The 16494-nt window shown below is 35.2% G+C and overlaps 1 pseudogene; it reads right to left on the bottom strand.

Moving 5' to 3' along the window:
• Positions 1 to 1551: 1551 nt before the first annotated feature.
• On the bottom strand, positions 1552 to 2497 carry LOC114211534 (very-long-chain 3-oxoacyl-CoA reductase pseudogene; annotated as a pseudogene).
• Between the last annotated feature and the right edge of the window lie 13997 nt (positions 2498 to 16494).

Below are 16494 nucleotides of genomic sequence, written 5' to 3'. Positions count from 1 at the left end.
GTGACCCTTCTGAACCCTGTAATTCATCTACAAATTTGGACGACATTCACCTTCCAAGTTATAAGAATTGTAGGTATCCAAATTTATCCCTGTATTTGTATTTTTCAATTGCACTTTAAATCAATTTATGTGTTTGTGTTTAATACATTATTGTTTCCTGTACATGTGACAACTTTATGTCTTTCCTGTCTTTAATATCTTCCTTAAACTACTTGCTATACCAGACCTGGAAAAAAGCTTAAAGTTTAAATAATATCTTCATGTAATTTACAAGAAAATGACAAAATATTTTCTAAACTGGTTGTAAATATTTTTTATAAGATCTTTCCTTTAGAGACTTCTAATAGTCAATTCTTTAAAAGCATAAGTTCATAATACATTAACTGATAAAACAATTATAAGTAAAATTAAGACAGCATTGTACATGTCACATTTGATAATTCCTTCTCTTTATTATTGTTAAAGCCACTAGTAATTTTTGGTTCCTCTGATCACTATGTAAAAACTTTAGAGGATTTTTTGTTTTGATTTTTCCTATGAAACAACACAGACATTATACCGTAGGAAAATTAATCATATACAGCTGGATTTTAAAAATATATATTTTTTGTGGTTAAATCATTTTTTATTAAAACTAGTCAGATTGTTATCTACAGGGTATCGATTTATCACTTCTCCATTATCATTACTGTTTTAGGAAAAGCCTGCAGTCACATATGTGAACAGGATTGATGTAGTGCAGAAACAAAGGAGGCTGGGGTTCAAGCAGGCCACTCTCCTGGGTCAGGGATTTAGTGGCACTGTAGGTGGCTGCTCATCTCAATGTATTTTTTGGTCCATTTACCTTTATAAATCATACCATATAGCTTTCAGTATTTACACTCATTGAAACAGAAGAAATATGTGTTAGAGGAAAGCATGTATTAGTGGGCTTCATGTGTCAAAAGTAACTCCATATTTCGTGTATTATTTTTATGCCATCAGCTACCTTTGAGAACAAAATTTCCACATAAATGTACAAACTGGGACATACTTTTAGAAAACCTCATAACGATGCATATTACAGTGTGTCCTCCCATTAGTGAATCAATTAATCTCCACTCCCTTGAAGTGTTAATAACAAACAAAAAGAGTAGCTGGCCATTACTTTTTAAAGCATAATTCAGAGAAAATACAAGAACCATTATCATTGGCATTTTGGGGCCAAATGAAACCACTGAAGCATTATGTCTGACTCAATCATTCTGTGCTTTGCCAAAATCATGTTCCTTCCGATTACACTGTTCTTGCTAGCATTAGTTCTATGTCCATTTGACAGGGACATTTATATTAAATAACTCAAATAACTTCAAAATAACTCCTGGCAGTATTCAAAATATATGGCCAGAACTCCTAAAGGCAACTTTGCTTTCGTCCCAATTATGACAACATTTAGTCTTATTAGTAACTAATAAAATGACAACCGCAGACTTTGGAGAGAGGTGGGTGCCTTGCCGTAAACACGTGTAGGCCAGCACACCTGGCCAAACTACTCAGTGCAGTTACCAATGCTTAGTTCTTCTTGGCTTTCTTCATATAGCGAGCCCGCGTAGACTTGCCAAAATTCATGGTCATTTTAAAATACAGCCAGGTAGACATAATTGAAAGTATTAAGTCCATAAGAAAATGGACCGGGTATCCGGTGGTTGGGGACTGCAAGCCCACCATTCTCATTGCAGACTTCACGTACGTCTCTGCAGACGGCTTATCCAGAGTTGGTTTTCGGATTTTCGACAGCTTTGTAGCTACGTAGTACGGCAGGACACTCTGCACAAAGATGCCCTTGCTCTTATATTCCTCATGGAGGCACTGAGAGAAGAAATCCACAAAAGCCTTGGTTGCAGAGTAGATGGCCAACAGTGGAACTGGGGCTACGCCACTGGCAGAGGAAATGTTCAGAATTGCCCCTTTAGATCTTTCCACCATACCGGGCAGCAACAATCGTGTCATCTTACAAACAGAAAGAACATTGATATTTATCAGATTCTTGATGGTGTTGTCCAAGTCAGGAACGTCCAAAAAGTATTCAGGATATTCATATGACATTCCCACATTGTTCACTAAAACACCAATTTAAGACCTGCCAAGCTTGTTTTAATTTTATCATAAATATCTTCTGATGCAAAGTCAACAGCAATGGTCCTTGTTTCCACTTTGAATTTTTCTCTTATTTCACTGGAAACTAGATTCAGTTGATCCTGTGATCTGCTGATAAGGACAACCTTCATTCCATGTTTCGCTAACTCTTCTGCATATGATTTTCCAATTCCATCAGTACCACCTGTGACAACTGCCCATTCTCCGAGCCTGGGTCCGACCCCTGCCTCGTGACTCAAACCCCAGACCCGAAGGGCCGAGAAGAGCGAGTACTAGATGCGCAGGGCCACGTAGGCCGCGTTGCCTGCGCCCACCCAGTACAAGAAGCCGGCGGCAGGAAGAGCGCTCTCCATGGCTTTCAACTAGGACCTTACTACCTTCGTGAATGGAAAAACGAATGAAGGAATCCAGGAAGAGGCGCCCGCCGTGACGGTGAGGACGACACTAACAGGCGCTGCCCCTGCGACTCTTTTGGCCTAAACCGCGCCCGCGCCTAAAAATATATTTTTTATTTTGTTTTGTTTTGTTTAATTATGCCCCTGAGTTCGACCATACTCAGCTTCATCTGTGGTTTCTAATACCTGAATTGCTAATGAGAATGTGAATTGCTAATGCATTCCATAGACAATGAAAACTCCTGGAAAAAGAATTTTTAACACTCTCTCTAAACACACACACACACACACACACACACACACACCCGTAAGATTAAGAATGTTGTTGATTTTATCAGGAAATGAGATTCTTCAGATTTCTTTTCTTTGCCCTTCATTGAGTTTAGTATTATAATGCACTAATTTCATGTTTATAAGTCAATGTTTATAATATCTATTAAGGTATGAGCTTCACTGTTCAACCCTGGAGGCAGATGGATCTATGTTTATGGTCCTTTGCCCTTGAGACTGAGGGAAATCATTCTCAGAAACTAAGAACAAACATCTCTCAAATTTAATTGGCTAAAATGGGGCATATAAGCTTCACTGAAACAAAATACACAAAAGGATGATTTACTCATTATTCAATGTTTTAAAAAATATTTAATTGCAATATAGATTTTAGATTTTATTTTTTATCTTGAGGTATAACTGATATACAAAAAAATTACATATATTTAATGTATACATCTTGATGAGTTACTACTCGATGCGTTTTATATATGTTGGTTAAAGCAATTTGCTAGAAACTTTATTTTGTTCTGCTTTATTTTAATTTAATTGCTTCCCTTCACTGCATTGGTAGCATCTAATACTTAAGGTCTTATTATGAGCAGCTCTCACACATAATGGAAACTCCTAGACCACGACTTTTAACAGTTCCTCTCCATAAAAAAATATAGATTACAATAATTATGTGATGAAATCACGGAGATCTTTTTCCATTGCATGAGTACTAGATGACAATTCTTATAGGAAAAAATTCTGAGTTTATATAATTTTCAAATGTGATATACTCTTTCCACACCCAGAAAATTAGGATATATAGAATATTCAAAATAAGACATATTTATTCAAAAGAAAGGAATTATAATTCAAACTAACCACATAGAACACAGACCTCTTTGACTTTATCTAAATTGATAGCACATTTTGTAATAGGCCAGTGAAGTCTGTGACCCAGACACCAACCCTTTTATGGAATCTTTTGAGAAAATAGCATAGGAGCGTTGATCATAAAGTAGTATTATTGGTCTCATGATATCAACAAAAACTTTATTGTATCTACCAAATTTAGATGCCATAATTTTATAAAATTCTAGATTTACTATATCTTATAATGTATGTATCAATGTATTTTCAGAAAATAAGCAAATATACACATTTTAATTAATAAAATGGCATTGAAAGAAAAACCTTCTTAAGATACCAGTATCACATTTGAACACTTATGTAACATTATTACTTCCATCATATGTATTTAAGAATGCCTCATACACATTTTTGAAATGTTCTAAATTTGTTTTATTCTATACTAGAGTTTATAGGAAGGTGAGAAAAAAGAGTGACTTGGAGTGTTAAGCTGATAAATTTTCAAATGTCAGAAATCTGATGAAAGAATTGCATACTGTTTATGAGAAAGTAGAAAGTGCTCCCTTCTCAGGCATTAAATGAGGATCTGAAAATATGGGAAAGCTTAATAAGAAACAGTCTTAAAGGAACATACTGTGGTGTCTCTTTATGGTTCTATTCAGTTTAAGCCAAATTAATAATGTTAAATTACAAGCTCTCAAAAAGCACATAATTCCCCATCCCTGGTTAAATAGCTAAACCCGGTGAAAATGTATAATTCAGAATTTATGCAAAATAGTGACTAAAGAACTTAGTATTGCTTAATATTATTCAAGACAATTATGTTTTTGAGTTTTTATGTCATGCTTAAAAGAAAAAAAGTATTTCCTGCATTATGTTTCAGAAGTTTCTTAAACAAAATTCAGAAATGAGTATTTAAAAATCCAAGGGAGTGCCTTTCTGATAAATGTTCAGTGATGAAATCACTGTGATTTAATTTGTTGTGTGTTAGTTATTTACTCTCGTTCCCTGATTTTCTGCTTATTTAATTGCAGTGAATGGAATTTATGGAAAGGCAAGAGAAGACAGCTGGGAGCAAAGGGAAGAAGAAATAGAGATTTCAAGGAGAAGAAATGAGAGATTACATCCTGTTTGGATATAGGGCATTATTCAGATGACATAAATCCAGATTAGCTTTCCTTGCTTAAAGTATTAGGCAAGGATAAGGATTAACACTTACAACATCTGAATAAAGTTGGTTTCTTTAGAATAGTGTTTTGGTAGTTCAAAAATGACATATTAAAGCTTCCTATAGTAAAATATATTCTTCAGTTATTGTAAATACACTAAATAATATTTCTTTACAAATATTTTTCCTTTTTGAAATAAGTGATTTCTTTCCTGATCCAATGAGTTACTTTCTTATTGACAGCTAGTATGTAAGCAAGGCATTTACTGTGTTTATTATTTAATCTCCTTCAGCACATATAGCTGAAGATCTGAGAATTCCTCAAATAATATTAAAAGAAAAATGTTGCCAAACTGATTTATGATGTGAAAATTATGTCTAACAATACGGAGAAGTTATAGTTGCAATGTATGCCTCCATTTCCATAGAAAAACTAAATTCTAAATCTGTAATCTCTTGATCTTTGCAACTATTTTAGCTTCTGTCAATCTTGCTTAGGAACGCACACTGACCTGATTTTAGTAGTTGATAATCTTCATTTCTAATGCTAAGGTAGATCACATATCCAAACTTGACCTAGTTACATTTGGCAAAGAAGGAACTTATTAGATATCACTGGAAAACTATTTGATAAAACCATTACTGAGTTTTCTTTTTGGGTGTTCAATATTTTATTATGTGCATTTTTAAATGAAAGAATGGAGAACTTAGAGGAAGAGAGAGATGGAATTCTAGTAATGTCCCTAAGATGATATGACCTAGCATTACAGCATGTTTTTGTTCAATTTAGAGTTGAAGAATAGAGATAATTCTATCTTAATACTTCATAAAAGAAAAAAATATTCCGGCGCCTGGGTGGCTCAGTTGGTTAAGCGACTGCCTTCGGCTCAGGTCATGATCCTGGAGTCCCGGGATCGAGTCCCGCATCGGGCTCCCTGCTCAGCGGGGAGTCTGCTTCTCCCTCTGACTCTCTTCCCTCTCGTGCTCTCTACCTCTCATTCTCTCTCTTTCAAATAAATAAATAAAATCTTTAAAAAAAATATTCAATATTTCTTTCTTATCTAATCTCTGCAGTCAGTGCATCAGTTCCATGGTCTGATAATTTTATTTTTCCACATTCATTTTTTGGAAGTGTAGTAATTATAATAATGGGTCTGATTATTGAAGCAATACAAAATTATTGAGTTTGTATTGTGAACATGAACTTCCTGGGTTCAAATCCTGTTTTAGCAATCTCTTATTTGTATAATTTTGGACAATGTACTCAACCTCTCTATATAATAATTTTATTATCCAAATCATATATAAAGAGGTTCTTCTGCTTGCAGAGTCTGAATTTTTTCAATATGCAAAACAAATTCACTACATTTGGAATCACTGATATTTTATTTTCCTTATTCCTCAATGATATTTTATTATGCAACTTTTTTTTACTTCATTGTCTTCACTAGGTCTTTATAAATATTTAGGAAAACTTTCTGTTTCATGGCTAGTAAATTACAGTTAGCCCTTCTACTTATTAGTAAATGCAACACTGTTGGAGGAGTATGCGATATTTTCAGCTCCTTTCTCGGAAACCATTCAAGGAATATAGGCAGAGAGAGTCCCCCTGAGAAAAGGCATTTATTTTTCTATTTGCAATCACTTTATTTTAAACATTTTTTTCCATAAAATCTGCTTCCACTTCTTATTCACACTGGGTCTTCCAAGGACCACCTGTTCCAAGAAGTTCTCCAATACCATCTCCTTTCTATACCTTTGTATTTTTTAAAAATTCTGACCCATTAAAATAAAAGATTTAAGACTGAGAAGTAGGTCCATGGTAGTAGAAGATTATAAACAGACACAAATAAGGCAAAAAAAAAAAAAATCGTGGGTATTATTTAAGTCATTTCAACATTTTTTCCATGGTAAATATCATATTTTTTTAAAATATTTGAGGCATCAGTGTATATAATATTTCATGATTCACTAAATTAACTTCTTCATAATTATTTTGGTCAAAGATAAATAGGAGAGAAATAGAAAAAAAATGGTCTCATTCTTTTGGTTACGTATTGGTACACAACAACCATCACACAAAGTAGTGACTTCAAATAACCGTTACAATAATTTAGTTTGCTCACACATCTGATTACAAAATAGACTATTAAAATAACCTCTTCATTAAGTAATTTAATAGCAAGTCATTTCAAGTGTATATCATGTTTGTGGAATTCTTTAAATAGTTTACTTTGGAGTTCTTTAAATAGTTTAATAAGAAAGACTTCTAACACCATAGAGCTATTTGTTCTAATAGGACCCCGTTTTTCCTTCTTGAAGAACACCAGTGTTTAGTATACAAGAAAGTATACATTTATTCCATATAGCATTTTCTTTCTTATGAGATTACCTGGATTGTTTTGAAATTTTTCATAATCTTTTCATCACTTCCATTTTGTAAGATATTATTTGTTCTGTTAACATTATCTAAGCCTAGGATCTAAGTCGGCTGGCTAATGGCAAGATATAAAATAACAAAATGATTCGGGCGCCTGGGTGGCTCAGTTGGTTAAGCGACTGCCTTCGGCTCAGGTCATGATCCTGGAGTCCCGGGATCGAGTCCCGCATCGGGCTCCCGGCTCAGTGGGGAGTCTGCTTCTCCCTCTGACCCTCTTCCCTCTCGTGCTCTCTATCTCTCATTCTCTCTTTCTCTCTCTCTCAAATAAATAAATAAAATCTTTAAAAAAAATAACAAAATATTTCTATGTTATTAAGGCATTTTTCATCTCCAAATTTTATTTTAGAACATTTGAAAAGTACAATTAACTACCCCTTCCTTGTTAACTTTTTAGAAAAGACACACCTTTCATAGATTTAATATAATTAATATTTGAAAGGATGCATGGTCATAGCATTTGGCTCTAGACTTCAGTGAAGTTGTGATTTTTTTTTCTCATCCCTGCTTCCTTTTCAGTTTTGTCATTATTTGACACTTTCTTCATCTGAGGTATTAGTGTCCTTAATGCAGATCCAATTCTTTCTTAGTTATAAACTCTTTTATTTAGCATTAATAGATATTGATAGACTAATTCACACTGATTTGTAAATAGCTGATAAAGGTTAATATTTTTCCCATCAGCTATTTAAGGGGACTGCTCCATACTACATTATCCATATAATATTTACTGATACTAAATCTATATTTAGTGTTAAAATTTAGAGGGCATGCCAATTTTTTTCAGTTGCAATTATTATTTTCACTTTTGTAGTTTTCTTTTAATTGTGGAATCAGTGATTTCTTTTCATGTCTCAATAGCTGTATAGGCCATTTGATGTTTTGGTGGAACACTTAAAAATCTGTCTACATTAGGGGCACCTGGGTGGCTCAGTTGGTTAAGCGACTGCCTTCGGCTCAGGTCATGATCCTGGAGTCCCAGGATCGAGCCCCACATCGGGCTCCCTGCTCACCAGGGAGTCTGCTTCTCCCTCTGACCCGCCCCCCTCTCGTGTTCTCTATCTCATTCTCTCTCTCTCTCTCAAATAAATAAAATCTTTAAAAAAAAATCTGTCTACATTAAAAGGAAGGTTTTTGCTTGTTTGTTTTGGGTAAGGTGATGTTTTCAGTAAAAGGAATATATTTTGGGGTGGGAAATTGATTATTCTGAGAGCTCATAAATTAGCATACATTTTGGCTTAACAAATAAGCCTTCAGCCATACCTTAAGTCACTTACTCTAAATAGGCTAGATTTTTAGCAAAGTCCGACATAAATGCTTAAAACAAACTGATGGTTGCCAGAGGGCAGCGGGCGGGGTATGGGCATGATAGGTGAAGGGGAGTGGGAGGTACAGTTATAGAATGAGTAAGTCACAGGGACAAAGACACAGCAAAGGGAATACAGTTAATGTTATTGTAATAATGTTGTATGATATCTGATGGTAGCGACACTTGTGGTGAGCACAGAATAAAATGGAAGTGTCAGTAGTAGTTTTGATAAAAATTGCACTGGGGCACCTGGTGGCTAAGTGGGTTAAGCATTTACCTCTTGATTTTGGCTCAGGTCATCATGACTTCAGGGTCCTGAGATTAGCCACTTAGAGCTCTGAGCTGGGCATGGAGCCTGCTTAATATTCTTTCTCCCTCTCCCTCTGCCCCTCCCCCCTAAAAATGTTGCATTATTGCATTGATTTTGATAATTGTCTGGAGAGAAGAAATATCTAGTGAAAAATTTCCCATTAAAAAAGTAAGCTATTTAAAATATGGGTATCACAGGGGCGCCTGGGTGTCTCAGTTGGTTAAGCGACTGCCTTCAGCTCAGGTCATGATCCTGGAGTCTCGGGATCGAGTCCCGCATTGGGCTCCCTGCTCAGCGGGGAGTCTGCTTCTCCCTCTGACCCTCCCCCATCTCATGCGTGCTCTCTCTCTCTCTCATTCTCTCTCTCTTTCAAATAAATAAATAAATCTTTAAGAAAATAAAATAAAATATGGGTATCACAGTCCTCTTCTAAATGTAGGGATTGGATAGGTTCATTTTTAAAGCCTTTTCTAATATTCTAAAATTATGCCATAATAGTTAATCTTTTAAGATCAATTAAAAAAAATTTTAATCTATTTGTACAAATCCCCCCCACCCAGGCACACCAAATGAGATGTTAAACTACATACAATTGGGGCAGTTGCAACTTTGGAAATTCAACTATCAAATTTAAGCCTGGGAAAAGATATTTTTATTTAAGATATTGGAATAAAAACAATAATTTAGTAGAATAAAAGGGATTCTTCTCCTTTGAGCACCGTACATAGAATGTGCAAGGATCTTTTCTTTATATTCTTTCACTTTATTTAGCCTTTTGTGGAATTTTATTTAAAGCCAGTGTGATCTTTATGTTCAGATCAGCCCTGCAGGGCTGCTGAAAAAAATGAATAATGAGCCCAGTGGGATCTGACTAGCTATGTCTCAGGTTGTCACGCTGAAAATTAATTGAGAATGAGGAATTCACCGTAAAACTACAACTTCAGAGTGTTGGTCTCTATTGGTAGGAACTGAAAACTGTAAAAAATCTAATGTGCTATGCAGGATATGAACTTAAGTTTGGTGTATAGTTTTCCTTAAAATAATTTGTGTATAATTTTACAAATTCTAAAATACTAGGTAAGTGAACAAAGGTGAGTAAATTTGTTTAGCAAAGTTTAACAAGGCTAACACAATTTCTAATAACTATGATTTGCTATACACCCAAAGGCTATGCATTTACCATTGCCAACATCTGGATGAAAACTGAAAATGTGAACCATTATCCATACTATGGCAATATCCCAGATGGTATCTCTCATATAAAGACAGATAAAAACTGTGCATTTTTTACTAAAATTTTGTTTTCAACTAACTGATTTAAGTTTGTTGAAATAGTAGTTATATGCTTGAATTTATGCAAATTTGATATTACCCTCAATTTTCAGGTATGTGTATCATAGGATTTGAAATTTTGTTTTCAATAACAATGTCATCAATTCATAGAATACAAATTATATATGCAGATATATACTGATAGAAAGAAAAAATAAATCTAAGATAAATCAGAAAATATTTTAATATGGACAAGAGAGGGAGATAGCCTCTCACTGATAAGTAAGTATTACTTTCAACTAATTTTCAAAACAAATTCATGTATTTGCTTACTTTTTCCTTTTTCTTTTTTTTTTTTTAGAGAGAGAGTGAGAGAGACTGCAGGGGTGGTGGAAGGACAGAAGGAGAGAGAGAATCTCAAGCTGACCCCATTCATCACAGAGATCCAGGAGGGGCTCTATGCAGGGCTTGATCCCACAAACCTGAGATCATGACCTGAGCATAAACCAAGAGTTGGAGGCTTAACAACTGAATGAGCTACCCAGGAACCCCTATATTTGCTTTCTCAGCATGTTTTTATATTTGAAATGCAATACGTGAACAATTATTTTAAAACATCAAGAAGGTGACAAACTATTAATGGAATAACAAACTGCTAATTCTTCATTGCTATTAAGATAAGACCTACTAAGGTAATTGTTAAACTGTTTAAAATGTTTCATGAGCAGGTGCCTGAATGGCTCAGTCCCTTAAGTGTCCTACTTTTGATTTTGGCTCAGGTCATGACCTCAGGGTTATAAGATCGAGACCAGCATCCAGCTCTGTGCTGGGCATAGAGACTGCTTAAGATGTTCTCTACTTCTCCCTCTACCTCTCCCCTCTCTCTAAAAAAAAAAAAAAAAAATTTCATGAGCATTCATTTTCTTTTCTTTTCTTTTTAAAATAGGCTCCATCCCCAACATGGGGCTTGAACTCAGGACCCTGAAGTCAATAGTTACATGCTCTACTGACTGAGCCAGCCAGGCACCCTGAGCATTCATTGTTTTAAAAGAAACCTGTGCTTGTTAACACATTTTTGTGTATGTGCATGCTTTAGGGAATCTGGTAGAGCTATAGAACAAAATAGCTTCTTTTTTAGTTTTTATTTTTTTATTTAATTTTTTAGAAAATTTAACATTGCTTCCAAGCCTTTATTCATATAACAGGAAACATTTATTATGACCTATATTTCCAGAGCACCTACAAACTATAAGCATTTTCTATTTTAAACATAAATGCAACTTTCTTTTGATGATAGAATTATATTATGGGTTGTTTTCTGAAATGCATTGTCCTTTTTTCTTTCCTTTTGGTTCTTTCTTTCCTTCCTCCTTTCTTTCTTTCATAATCAACAGTGACTCTAGTTTTATGAGAAAAAAGATACACAATTCTTTTTTACATGTACATTTTATATATTTTGTATTTTTTAAATTAAAAAATGCTCTGATCAAAATTAGTTTTATATGAATCTGAAAAGAGACTATTTCAGGTGACATTGATAGGGAGTTTAATTGTATAGAAAACTGCTCATGAATTCAGGATCAAGGCTTTCTCATTATTTTAAGAATAAGCTCTAGGGCGCCTGGGTGGCTCAGTTGGTTAAGCGACTGCCTTCGGCTCAGGTCATGATCCTGGAGTCCCGGGATCGAGTCCCGCATCGGGCTCCCCGCTCAGTGGGGAGTCTGCTTCTCCCTCTGATCCTCTTCCCTCTCGTGCTCTCTATCTCTCATTCTCTCTCTCTCAAATAAATAAATAAAATCTTAAAAAAAAAAAGAAGAAGCTCTAAATTATAAATATCTCCTAAGCTATGATCAATATCTGAGTAGGCATAGAGGATATTCAAAGCCCTATACAATGAAAAAGTTATTACTCCACCAACTCCCTACGGGCAGTAGAAAATAATAAAAAATAATAAAACAGGTGCATGAAATAGCAAAAAAACTATCAGTTCTCATTATGATTAATAATGTATTGCTTTATATTTCATTATGATGACTTAAACATGTGCTTAATTAGATTACTGATCATTCAAACTCTGTCTGAATGTCACTGGGGAAAAATATGTACCAAATGCAGTATATGAAAATAATTTTCAAGTTTGTTTCTTTCACTTAACAATTAAATCTCTCTGGCCAAACCCGGAAATTGATATATTCCAATGACAAGTAGACAACAACAAGTTTGTTAGATCTTCATTTTCCCTTTGCCATGTAATTTCAATTTATAAATATTAATTTGGATAACCATCATTGGAGTAATATAAATGTGAGTGTTTAGCCTAATAGTACCTATAAAATGCTTAAATAGTCATGTGAAACGTTTTCTTGCTTAACCAGCACAATTACAATTTAATTATCTATTGATAGTTAGGAAGTCATAGATAATATATTTGTTGTTATAAATTCAGAAGATTAAAGAAAGGGGAGTATTTCTGGATTGTCAGAGGAAGGACCTAGAAAAGTTATGCCCTTCATAAAGGCAATAGAAACACTGGCAAATATTGTCAAAACCAATTCTACCAGAATTCTAGGAATCACCAAATGCTTACAAAAATCTGAAGAATATTAAATCAAGAAAATGGCTGAACTCTCACTCTTTGCAGATGATATGATACTTTATGTGGAAAACCCAACAGACTCCACCCCAAAACTTCTAGAACTCATATAAGAATTCAGTAAAGTGGCAGGATATAAAATCAATGCACAGAAATCAGTTGTATTTTTATACACCAACAACAAGACAGAAGAAAGAGAAACTAAGGAGTCGCTCCCATTTACAATTGCACCCCAAACCATAAGATACCTAGGAATAAATCTAACCAAAGAGGCAAAGAATCTGTACTCAGAAAACTATAGAACACGCATGAAATTGAGGAAGACACAAAGAAAGGGTAAAACGTTCCATGCTCATGGATTGGAAGAACAAATATTGTGAAAATGTCTATGTTACCTAGAGCAATCTACATATTCAGTGCAATCCCTATCAAAATACCAGCAACATTTTTTTCAAAGAAATGGAACAAATAGGGCGCCTGGGTGGCTCAGTCGTTAAGCATCTGCCTTTGGCTCAGGTCATGATCCTAGGGTCCTGGGATCAAGTCCCACATTGGGCTCCCTCCTCGGCGGGAAGCCTGCTCTCCCTTTCCCACTCCCACTGCTTGTGTTCCTGCTCTCGCTATCTCTGTCTCTGTCAAATAAATAAATAAAATCTTTAAAAAAAAAAAGAAATGGAACAAATAATCGAAAAATTTGTATGGAACCAGAAAAGACCCTGAATAGTCAGAGGAATGTTGAAAAAGAAAACCAAAGCTGGTGGCATCACAATTCCAGACCTATTACAAAACTGTAATCATCAAGACAGTATGGTACTGGCACATAAACAGACATATAGACCAATGGAACAAAATAGAGAACTCAGAAATGGACTCTCAGCTCTATAGTCAACTAATCTTTGACAAAGCAGGAAAGAATGTCCAATGGAAAAAAGACAGTCTGTTCAACAAATGGTGTTGGGAAAACTGGACAGCCACAATCAGAAGAATGAAACTGGGCCATTTCCTTACACTGTACACAAAAATAGGCTCAAAATGAATGAAAAACCTAAATGTGAGACAGGAATCCATCAAAATCCTAGAGGACAACACAGGCAGCAACCTTTTTGACCTCAGCCACAGCAACTTCTTCCTAGATACAACGCCAAAGGCAAGGGAAGCAAGGGCAAAAATGAACTATTGAGACTTCATCAAGATAAAAAGCTTTTGCACAGCAAAGGAAACAGTCAACAAAACCAAAGACGACTGACACGGGGAGCCTGGGTGGCTCAGTCATTAAGCGTCTGCCTTCAGCTCAGGTCATGATCCCAGGGTCCTGGGTTCGAGCACCATATTGGGCTCCCTGCTCAGCAGAAATCCTGCTTCTCCTTCTCTCACCCTCTGAGCTTGTGTTCTCTCTCTTGCTGTGTCTTTGTCTGTCAAATAAATAAAATCTTAAAAAAAAAAAGACAACTGACAGAATGGGAGAAGATATTTGCAAATGATATATCACATAAAGGGCTAGTATCCAAAATCTATAAAGAACTTATCAAATTCAACACCCAAAGAACAAATGATCCAATCAAGAAATGGGGAGAAGACATGAACAGACTTTCCCCAAAGAAGACATCCAAATGGCCAACAGGCACATGAAAAAGTGCTCAACATCACTTGGCATCAGGGAAACACAAATCAAAACCACAATAAGATACTACCTCACACCAGTCAGAATGGCTAAAATTAACAAGTCAGGAAACGACAGATATTGGTGGGGATGAGGAGAAAGGGGAACCCTCCTACACTATTGGTGGGAGTGCAAGCTGGTGCAACCACTCTGGAAAACAGTATGGAGGTTCCTCAAAAGTTAAAAATAGAGCACCTTACGACCCACCATTTGCACTACTGGGTATTTACCCCAAATATACAAATGTAGTGATCCAAAGGGGCACATGCATCCCAATGCTTATAGCAGCAATGTCCACAATAGCCAAACTATGGAAAGAGCCCTGATGTCCTTTGACAGATGACTGGATAAAGAAGATGTGGTATATATAGACAATGGAATATTATGCAGCCATCAAAAAAAAAAATGAAATCTTGCCAGTTGCAATGACATGGATGGAACTAGAGGGTATTATGTTAAATGAAATAAGTCAATCTGAGAAAGACAATTATCATATGATCTCACTGATATGTGGAATTTGAGAAACAAGGCAGAGGATCATAGGGGAAGGGAGGGAAAAATGAAACAAGAAGAAAACAGAGAGGGAGACAAACCATAAGAGACTCTTAATCTCAGGAAACAAACTGAGGGTTGCTGGAATGGTGGGGGTGGGAGGGATGGGGTGGCTAGGTGATGGACACTGGGGAGGGTATGCATTGTGGTGAATGCTGTGTATTGTGTAAGACTAATGAATCAAAGACCTGTACCCCTGAAACAATAAATTATAAGTTAATAATAAAATAAATTAATTAATTAAATAATTAAAATAATTAAAAAAATAAAATGGTTGAATCTGAATAAGAGCAATCTTAGTAATCTTTAGTAATACAACAAGATTTGTAATATTTTAACCTGCTCTCTTTCCATCTTACTTTCACCATGAGCTCCATGATATCCTTAACAATCAGCAACCTAGGATCTCTGGAGAAGCCAAAAAGGGTTTGGAAGTTGTCTGAATTGTCCAAATAATGTTTTCTCTATTTGCCTAAAAATTCCTGGACTAATCTAGCTAACAGAGCTAGTTCTTTACTAAATCAGACTTAGAATCTGCTCAGTGGGAAAAACCACATCTGAGAACATTTTTGTAAAATAATCAGCAGCTATCAATAATCACTACAGGTGACTGAGGCAGTATTATCAATTGTGGTACTCAAAAGACTAGCCGAAAGAAAGAAGAAAGAAAAGAAAGAAAGAAAGAAAGAAAGAAAGAAAGAAAGAAAGAAAGAAAGAAAGAAGAAAGAAAGAAAGAAAAGGAAAGGAAAGAGAAAAGAAAAGAAAATCTGGATAATGATATGTCCACATGGAGATTTTAAAACCTCTGACAGATTTCTCGGAATATAGAAGGTCACATGCATGTGCTGGGTTGTGTGCATATTCAGAAAGACTTGAAGAAGCACTACTCTCTCATTTCTGACAGTCCTTGAGGTGTAAGGCAGAAAAAAAAGGCAAACGTGGACACGGAAACTGCCAGAACATTGAAGTGTACCTCAACACCCAGAGCCTCTTGGCAAAGGTGGGAGACTTATTGATTCAAAGCATTCAAGGGAAATCTCAGACTAGCCAGTTGAAGAGAGACTTTTCCAGCTACACATGAAAAAGAATATGAACTTTACTGAATTAATCTTGGAAAGTCACTAAACAAGCAAAGAGCAGTAGCAGCAGGAACAACCATAACAACAGAAACAATAACAAACAACAACAAGCCTTGTGGGGAATCTGATTTCCAAAGTGGTCTAATTCAATTATAAAATGGAAAAGAATAATTTTATGACTCTAAATGAGATCATCTAAATTTAATAAACACACTCCTAGAAAAACAAACACTACTGAATCTGTCTTAAGAAGAAATATAATATTTGGACAGACTTATAACTAATAAAGATATTAAATTAATAATTTTTAAATTTCCAAAAGAAAAGCCTAGGGCTATATTGCTTTGTTGGTAAATTTGACAAGATGTTTTAAAAAGAAATACTGTCAAATGCATCATAAATTTTCTCCAAAAAATAGAACAGAAGAGTATATTTCCTAATGTATCCCATGA

Source organism: Eumetopias jubatus, unplaced genomic scaffold (genome assembly GCF_037043125.1).
Source record: "Eumetopias jubatus isolate StellerSeaLion01/CBP00866 unplaced genomic scaffold, mEumJub1_p1.0 scaffold_3, whole genome shotgun sequence".
In the NCBI taxonomy this organism is placed as follows: Eukaryota; Metazoa; Chordata; class Mammalia; order Carnivora; family Otariidae; genus Eumetopias; species Eumetopias jubatus.
Note: the sequence above shows the minus strand (reverse complement) of the source record. Positions and strands in the feature narration are given on the sequence as shown.